The 9540-nt window shown below is 34.8% G+C and overlaps 1 long non-coding RNA gene across 1 annotated transcript; it reads left to right on the top strand.

Annotated features, from left to right (window-relative positions):
• The first annotated feature begins 8 nt into the window (after window positions 1–8).
• On the top strand, window positions 9–3113 carry LOC124891263. Its single transcript, XR_007049604.1, has 4 exons — window positions 9–1181; window positions 1349–1452; window positions 1562–2367; window positions 2621–3113. It is a non-coding gene; the product is annotated as an uncharacterized LOC124891263 (long non-coding RNA).
• Window positions 3114–9540: the final 6427 nt, after the last annotated feature.

The raw sequence follows: 9540 nt of genomic DNA on the forward strand, positions 1-9540 counted from the left end.
ACCAGTGATATCAGAGATGAATTAACAGCTTGCTTCCTTGACATTGCTCTGTTCTTCTAGCTTCGTCAGCATTAGAAATTGCATGTGAGCGATATATGACATATTATAATTACTTTACTCGGAATTCAGTTAATTAGGATCCATTTTTATATAGTAAAAAAAAAAAAACATGATATTCGTTATTTCTTTACTTTACTCCTACAATGAACCGCTGTCATTGTAGGAGTTGTCCAATCTTGTCTTCGTTGTGTTAAATCCATCAATTCTTGGAATCGCAGGGAAGAGCATGAACTGTCAGAAACTGTGCAATCAAAAATAGTTTTTAGAGAGTATAATCACTTTCTAATTTCTATGCTCACTACAAAATAAAAAAGAAAAAAATAGGATCTAGCTGCGAAGTTTAATACTAATTTATCGTTAAATAGTTTGTAACTAATAAGATCTTTTGATATTCTTCTTCAATTATACTTTGCCCACTGTCATAATTTTCAATCCACCTACCAACTCCCTAAATTCTTGTTTTACCCCGTCGAATGGATCTTCAGGGTAAAGAAACCTGCCTTCCTCTATCATATAATTACATATAGAATTAACGATGTCTTGAATATCAGAATTTTCAACAACAAACTCAACGTCAAGCTAGTTCTAGTTCAACTGCACTTGTCCTCCTCCTACTCTAATTATCACATTTGGGTTTTATAAACAAACAACACATAAGCGGCCCAACAGCAATTCAGCAGCAAACAAGAACATTGCCCAACAACCATTGAATCGTCCAACAATAGCTGAATGATCTCTTTCATTGTCTAGCTTAGAATAGAAGGTTCTTTCCCTTCCATTAGCTTATTTAAATAAATGTGATTGGCAAGGAATATACGGAGAAGAAAATTCCCAAATACTGTCTCTTGGTTTTTACAGTTGATAGCAAAATGAAATATAAACAAATTAGAAGCCTTTTTATCATTCACAATACATTGATATGTCAGCCCTGGATGTATAGGTCTTTTGAAATTCGAGTCATTTTTATTTGAAAAATCTAGAGATGAAATAGACGTATCGCTGCGAATACGCCTGGCTAGTTCATGCATTACTTGATGTTTTTCATCAAATGATTCTTGTTTTTTCCCCTTTTCCAGTTACATGAGTAAGGAGGATGCGGTTTAGAGCTGCACATGTTCAAGGTACATGTGTAAAAAATTTTTGGTTCCTATATATAAAAAAATACGAAAGGCTAACATATTGGGTATGTTGTTGTATGAAAGGTTAACATCTGAAAGCATTAGAACAATGAATTACTTAACTTCAACTATTAGTGAATTTTAAATCTTCCTTTTTTTTTCTTGACCAGGATTTTGGTAACAATAAGCTCTTAGGTCAATTGGTGAAAGGAAAATCATGCTAGCATTCTCCCTTGAAAGGACAATCACCTCGACTGTGGTCTACGAGCAAACTGTAAGCGAAGAGAAGTGCTTCTCTTTTGTGTGGAATTTGACAGTACTACTCTTTGATCAGAATATCTGGAATATAATATTTTTTTTTTTTGGATAACTGTGGTGTCCAGGTCAGCTTTCACGTAGGGAATACCTGCCAACTCCGACTAGCAACAAATATCAAGTAACGTTGTCCCCCAAGGTTAGGACAGATGGGAAGAATCACCTAGTGTTTTTTTGTCTCCGTTGAGATTTGAACCTTGTGGTTCTCAACCCATTTCATGGACCACTAAGGTATATCTGGACTACAATCTAGACTGAAACTTCGGGTAGAATCTTCAGTACCAATAACCATAGCGCACGGAGTATGGTAGAATTCCTCGGTACGGTTCAGTAATCATGTGACGCGACAAAAGGTGTTTCCCTTACTTCTGGAATAGGGGGGCTTCCTTGTTATTAAGGTGTCAAGACGCTCAAAGGTCACAAGTGGGAGCAACTGGTACTTTGATCATTCAATTGACTCCTTTCTGCCAGTCCGTGCTTGCTGTCATGCTGGCAAAAGCAGGGATGTCGGTCGGTTATACCTGCTATTGGATTTTTCAGATCAATTCTTCGCAGCAATCACTTTGATCCACCCAAATTCTGTAAGCTCGAACACCAATTAGAAGTAGTCATTTTCTAGTACCACTTACATGATCCAGTTTTATTAGCTATCAGAACTGATATGTTGTCCTAATTACAATAGGTCCACTAGTTTATTATAGGTGAGGATGACACTATGCTCTCAGAATTGTAAAGTTTATGCAGGTAATTCTTTTACTACTGTGACTATTCAGCATATAGATTTGGCTGTTCAAACATTCAAATTTTCTACCAAATAGAAAATTTCACTTGATTGCACCAACAAATCACAAAGCATTGCCTCTCAAATCAATCAGTAAGTGTTTGTACTCCTTTCAAGTTATATTAAACCATGATCTTCTTCTCTTCCTTGACAACCATGCTTGAAGTTTCATTTCCAATAGAAAGATGTGAATCGAGTCGTCTTAGTTAGGAATTGACTGCTATACGGTCTCCATCGTTGTCTCGGTTAAGAGTTCTTATTTAATGAGTGTGAGTGTAGTTTTACCTGAATCATATCAAAAGAGACTGTCCCAATATAATAATATATGAAGCATGATTTGCTGCAGATGGAGCATACAACTCTAATGGAACCCAAAGGTACGTGAGAATTAAAAGTTGTGTAATGGAACACACAAAAGAACATATTGTTTTGATGATGCTCAACGATTATTTGGGAAGTGAAAAAGTTTCAAAGATCTCTGCTCAAGTCGAGAAGGGACAAGTCGAGAAGGGAAAGCTATTGAAGCTTTGATTGGTACTTAATTCTCATGTTGGATGGTACATCGATCAAGACTATGGATGTCATAACTTGTATTGTTGGCTTTTGGTTTTGGATTAGGCTCGCACGACTTTAAAATGTGTCAGAAGGTTCTAAGGCTCGCTTCTTTGTATACTAGCAATCAATGGCTATCGTGTGTTTTGTTTTGTTGATGTGACAATGGCTTTCTTGTTTTACCCCATCGTCGAATGGGTCTTCAGGAAACCTAATTTCCTCTATAATGTAAATACATATAGAATCAACTATGTCTTGAATATTAGAATTTTCAACAACAAACTCAACATCAAGTCAAGCTAGGTCCAATTCATGCATATGGAAATATCCTCTGGCAAAAATGCAAGGTAAGACTTCATTGGAGCTTTAATGGAGGAGCTATGGAGGAGCTTTAATGGTGTTGAGGATCTTTAATGGGTAGTTAAATGATATGATTAACTACAAAATGAGAAGCTTTAATGATATTATTTTTTAAAAAAAAAAAGCTTCGATGAAGCTTTAATGGAGGATTTGATGGTGTTGAAGAAAAAATGGTTGGGGGGGGGAGAGAGGGGGGTACAAGGTAACATTTAAAAAGAAAATAAATATTTTTTTTTAAAAAAGAATATAAATTATATATTAAATTATTTACACGTGACAACTTTTAATTGGTCAAAAAATCAAATTTGAGCCCTTTCACGCGCCTGTGGTGCGTGTATACACGCAAAGGTACAAAATGGTGTATTTGCAACGGAATAAAAAAGATTCGTGAGGTAATAGGTCAAATTCAAAGTTTAGGTGTCTTTTTGAAAATTTCGAAGAAGATCAGTGATGTAATTATGTAATTAATCTTATTTCTTTGTACTGTTGAAATTTTTTATGATCGCATTAATTTAATGAGTCTTGATATATATGTGTCGTCATATTGTTCAAGAATCTACCGACAATGAATTTGATCCTTGTGATATTACATACTACCCAATTTAAATTAACCTAAAACGATGGTTTCCTTTCTCTAGCATGCAAAATCCATCAAAGAGAAAAGAAAATGTTTTCTCCACGTCCATATATATATCGGAAAGAATGCGGAAATTTTTTTAGAAGATAACTGTATATTTAATCGTGCTAATGCTTGCATAAGATTCACCGCATTACTAATGTCATAGATTTTGAGATATTAGTAATACACACCTCAATATACAATGAAATATATAACTAAAAATGTACCAATTAAGGCACGAGTAATACACAAGACTAATGAATACATTTTTGTTTTTTTAATAGACTCTATTAAACGAGTTGTATAAGTTGAAAACACTACCAGACAATGGGTTAAATAGCACCAAATCTAACACATTATTATTTCCCAACAACCATTGATATTCCTCCTGTTTCAAAACGAATGAACTAGTTTGACTTGACACAAAATTTAAGAAAATAAAAAATACTTTTGAATCTGTGGTCTTAAATTAAAAATATGTCAAACGTACCAAAATGTCGTTCAATCTTATGGTCTTAAATATGTCCCGTGAAAACTTAAAATTTAAAAGTTACTGAAAAAAGAAAAGAGGTCAATCTTTTTTAAACGAAAAAAATCCACCAACAAAAACATACTCAACCTTCGTTTCAAAAAGAATAATCTATTTTGCTACACGAAGTTTAAGAAAATAATGACCGTTTTTAAATTTTGTGGCCTTAAATTAAAATTTAATCAAATATATCAAAATATCTTTTAATCTTGTGGTTTTAAATATGTCTCGTGAAAAGTTGAAATTAAAGTATAGCCAAAAAAGAAAAAGCTCAATCTTTGAAACGGACTAAAAAAAAATAAGTCATTCTTTTTAAAACGGGAGTAATACATATTGCCATTTATGCCCTTCAAAAATACTTATAAGTACAAAATTAAATATGTCTACACACCCGTGTAGAAACTAATTTTCGCGGTAAAGTTTTCTATTTTGCCGGGAAAATATATTTCCAGTCATCTTCTTCAAAGTTCCGGCGAGGCGAAGAGGATTTTGAGAAAGTCGCTGGTGGATGCTGGATCCACAATGACTTACAGCATGGGGCCAATACAGCACACGTTGTGCCCAAAGTAATTGGTCCTTCTCAAAACCTACCCCTCTTGACTACACACCCAAACCTAATAAAAATCAATAGGAAGAGAAGGGGGGTGGGGATCATGGTTGTGGGGAAGGAAAGATTTTCTGCACATATTCATGAAAACATAAAGCTTATGGTTTTCTTTTGGCTGAATCGTCCATCGACACGTCTAAAGTTGACACCACTTTTCACTTTGACACTCGTTTAAACATCTGTAGAAGGGTTCGACTTGGCCATTTTGACGTTCTTCGTACACTTGAAAAGGGGTTCAATAGTATCAAAGCTAATACTCCTACCAAATGATGTCTAAATTCTTTCCTTCCCAACAACCATCCCCACCCACCCCAACCCATTCACCCCACCCCCTTCCCATTGATATTATTAGGTTTAGGTGTATAGTTAAGAGAGGTAAGTTCCTGCGGTAGATTGATTGGTGACAATTGAACTTTATTACTTTTGGAGTTATAAATTTTCCATGACCCAATAGTCAATATTGGGAATAGAGCACATGGTTGCAGAACTGATAATGTACTATATTTACTTAATAATATTACTGAGTTAAAACATAAGTAGACATTGTTGTTCCTTTTTTCCTTTTTACATGACACTGGTAGTTGCTACTAACACATTGTTAAGGCCACCTTTAATTTAATTTACTAGAACAGTTTGTTTATAAGAATGTAGTTTGGTATGTTGAACAAAAAATTTCTATATGGTAATTAGATATCTATTGTACCCATGCCCAAGTAACACTGTTATGAGATGTGAAAAGATGAGGTTATCATTTTATTTTTTATTCCTTGATGTTTCTATAACAAATATTAGCATTACTAATACATCTTATTCAACATAATTTCTTTAAACTCTAGCATTATTCCTATACACTCTGCCAAACGACCCCTTATGATATGTGAAAAGATAAGCTTATGATTTTCTTTTGGCTGAATCATTCATCGACATATCTATAGTTGGTCATAATTTTTCTAAACACTCAATTAAACATTTGTAGAAGGGTCATTTTGATATTTTTCATACACTTGGCAAGTTGCATGTTTAAGACACAAAACAAACGTGTGAAAAGCCTAAAAACATACTTTTTTTTTTATTCTTTTATTTCCTTCTTTTTATTCCTTTTCTCTTTCTTCTCCACTAAATATTTCTTCCATTAACAAACCTTCCATCATAGCTATCTTGTTCATCGACAAAAAAAAAAAAAGACCGCCACCATTCTCTAAGAACACATGATAATTTTTTTTTTATAAAATCAAAATCAAAAAAATAATTTTTTGTTCTTAGAACAAGAATGAACCAAAAAAGAAAAAAAAAAGTCGTAGCACTTCCTTTTAGCTTTTTTTCTAGAGGTTCTCCTCCTTGATCTAAAATCTAAATGTCTGACAAAATAAATTTGTTTTACTTTCTTCACATAGTCTTTAACAAGTTTAATCTTCTCCATCTTTATCTCTCAAATCAAAATCTTTGTTATAGTCAAATAGGTTGCGACTAGAACTGTAAGGCCCCGTAAAAATCCTAAGTCAAATTCATCTCCTTAAGGCTTGATAAGGAAATCCAACACTTAGAAGAATTTTGCTAAGTGTTAGAAACCCTTAGTTTCATCTTATACCTCCGAACTTCGGGGATTTATTTGACGACCTTTCCGACCTCCGTTTTTGGATTTTCAAGTTGCGTTACGATCGATCAAACTCTTAGTACATTCCGGGTGAGTTTTGGAATTTTTATAGTAGTGAGCGTTTGAGCCGCGGAGCCCTCTTATAGCGTTTGTACCCAGTTTATTTTCCAGCATTTCAGGGTCAATTTCAAATGATCATAACTTCCTGTATATAATGAACTGGGAGAACTGCTATATATCAATAGAAAGCTCTTTGAGTCTTCTTTCTAATGAAATTAGTTTCATATAAATCCAACATCTGACTAAAGATATGATCAATTTACTACAGCCTATCAAAACTGTCAACAGAGGGACAACTTCATCTTTTTCTTTTTTCTTAGGGGTAATTTGGTCATCCTCCACCCCTATATATACCCCAAACACGGGATTTTTGCTCAATTACAGCAAAATATACTCTCTTCTCTCAAAAACCTCTCAAGAACAAGGCTAGGGTTCAATAGGAAATCCAAATTCAAGACTCAAATCCACGAATCTCTCCGTCAATCTTCCAAAAATCAAGAACTAAGATATGCATAGTGTTCATCCACGGATTCCTTTCATCCGTAGGAGTTCAAGAACCATGCTTTAAATACTATATTGTGATTGTCTTGTTGAGATATGATCATGTACATGTTGATGGTTGTTGTTTATGCTTCAAGATGTTAATTTAGGGTGATTCTCATGAAGTATGTGTGCTTGTAGTTAAAACCCATGAAATTGGGTGGTTTAAGATGACTATATTAAGAACACCTATGCCATAAAGTGTGCATGCAAGGTGTTCGACGAAATGCCTAGAATAGGCATAATCATGTTTTTATGATTTAAGAGTGCTCAATTAACAAGTCCTTACTCCATGTTTTATGATTTCACTTGAATTTCATGTTGTGTGAATAAAGTTCGAATCTTTACATATTGTTCATGATACCATGATATTTTGTGAATTCAATTGGTGGAATTGAGTTGAATTATGGTGTTATGGTGTATAAAATTGATCATTAAGCCTATGCCCTAAATAGTGCATGCAAGGGGTTTGTTAAAATGCCTAAGTGAAGAAGAATTGAGCACTTTGACCTATTTGTGATCTAAATGATGATTCAATATCATATCCATGTGCTTAAGTTGACTCCCATGCTAAAGCTATGCCTACCATGTGTTTGATAATGTGCCTCAATGAATAAATATGATCAAGTACCTAGTCTTCATGCTCCAAGATTTTGCCATGTCTCTTTAAGTTATACCATGTCTACTTGATCAAGATGATTTCTATACTATTAATGTGCTATGAATATGTTGTTGGCTTGTCATGATATTAGAATTGACCATGATGTTAGCTATATGAAAAGGTTATGAAAACCACATGATTTATGGATTCCTCGTAGATGCTATATTATGGATTGTTAATGTTGGTCAAGTACTCTTGTATGTCAAGTCATGTCAGTTTCATTCCATCGAGTCCTGGGGGTATTCGTACCCGAAAAATATAGCTGTGTGCCTAGAGCCATTCATGTTTTCATGATACTCTCAGTCAAGCCATGTTCAGTAGACTTCAGTCAGCTAACAGAACTCAGTAGCATTTAGTCAGTTAACAGAATTCAGTAGTGTTCTGCTAGTCATCGGAACTCAATAAATTCAGTCCATGTTCAGTTCAGTTAAACAGAACAATCAGTAACAATTCAGTTAATTCTAGTATGTACTAGGAAATCAGTTCAGTATAATCAGTTCAGTGTCATTCAATTGGGAGTAGGATTCAGCACCGAGCGAACCCATGGATTGGAACTCACCTACCAGTAGAGGGTGTGATTCTTAGAAGCAGTCCTTGCGTTCCAGAACTATGTAGCCAGCATAGGTTGAGACATCAATACTTGTTAGTTGAGGGTAGATGAGGTAGCTTAACCTGTCAGATGAGGGTTTCAACCGTTCTCATTAGAGTACCTGCCAGATGTGGGCCACTCACAACTTGTCCTTGCCAGTGGCGCGGTATTGACACCCTTCCAATCAGGGCAAAAATTGGACCCCATCTTAGCTATTATAGCGTATTTGGGGCATGTCGATTAGATAACTACTTCCCACAGTTTCAGTATCAGTCTCAGTAAAAGAACTCAGATAGTTCTTTAGGATATCAGGACTGTCAGATACAGTACAGAACTCAGCTAGTTTCATCAGATTTAAGACTGTCAGATACAGTCATTCATGCTATCAGTTATCAGAACTCATGTTATCAGATATATCAGTTATCAGAATTCAGTTATCATTCATGATATGTTATCAGTAAATACATGTCATCAGTATTCATACTCAATAGTCATATTATCACGAGCTCAGTTTCAGGACTGTTATATACGGTCAATCAAATCAGTTCTTCATAATCAGAACTATCAGAAACAACCATTCCTTTATCAGTAATATAGTATCAGTCTCCCAGTATTCACTAATACAGTATCTGTTCCTCACTTATTAGTAAATTACATATCAATATCAGTAAACTCAATCATTCAGTATCTCAATATCAGTAAACTCAGTCATTCAGCATCTCAGCATCAGTAAACTCATGTTGTCAGTATTCAGACTCAGTAGTCAGTATCACCACGAGTTTAGTTGCAGGTATGTATGTATGTATGTATGTATTCTCACGTTCATATCAGTCAGCATTGTTCATGCATATAAAATCCTTTGCATTTAGCCTACCTCACTCGTATACTCAGTACATTCAGTCGTACTGGCGCATTCTCACTATGGTGTTTTATTTGACGCCATAGGTACAGAGGCACGAGTTTCAGAGCAGCAGTAGCATTGCAGATTTCAGCAGTCAGTGCTCCTCTTCATTCGAGGACAATATTATTATTACTTTATTACAGTATTTCAGATTAGTTTTTCAGTTCACGGAGTTAGTTGGAGACATGTTCCTTCAACTCCTTATTCAGTTCAGTTAGAGGCTTTCGAACTAGATGTCAGATTAGATGTTAAGA

Source organism: Capsicum annuum, unplaced genomic scaffold (genome assembly GCF_002878395.1).
Source record: "Capsicum annuum cultivar UCD-10X-F1 unplaced genomic scaffold, UCD10Xv1.1 ctg3298, whole genome shotgun sequence".
Lineage (NCBI taxonomy): Eukaryota > Viridiplantae > Streptophyta > Magnoliopsida > Solanales > Solanaceae > Capsicum > Capsicum annuum.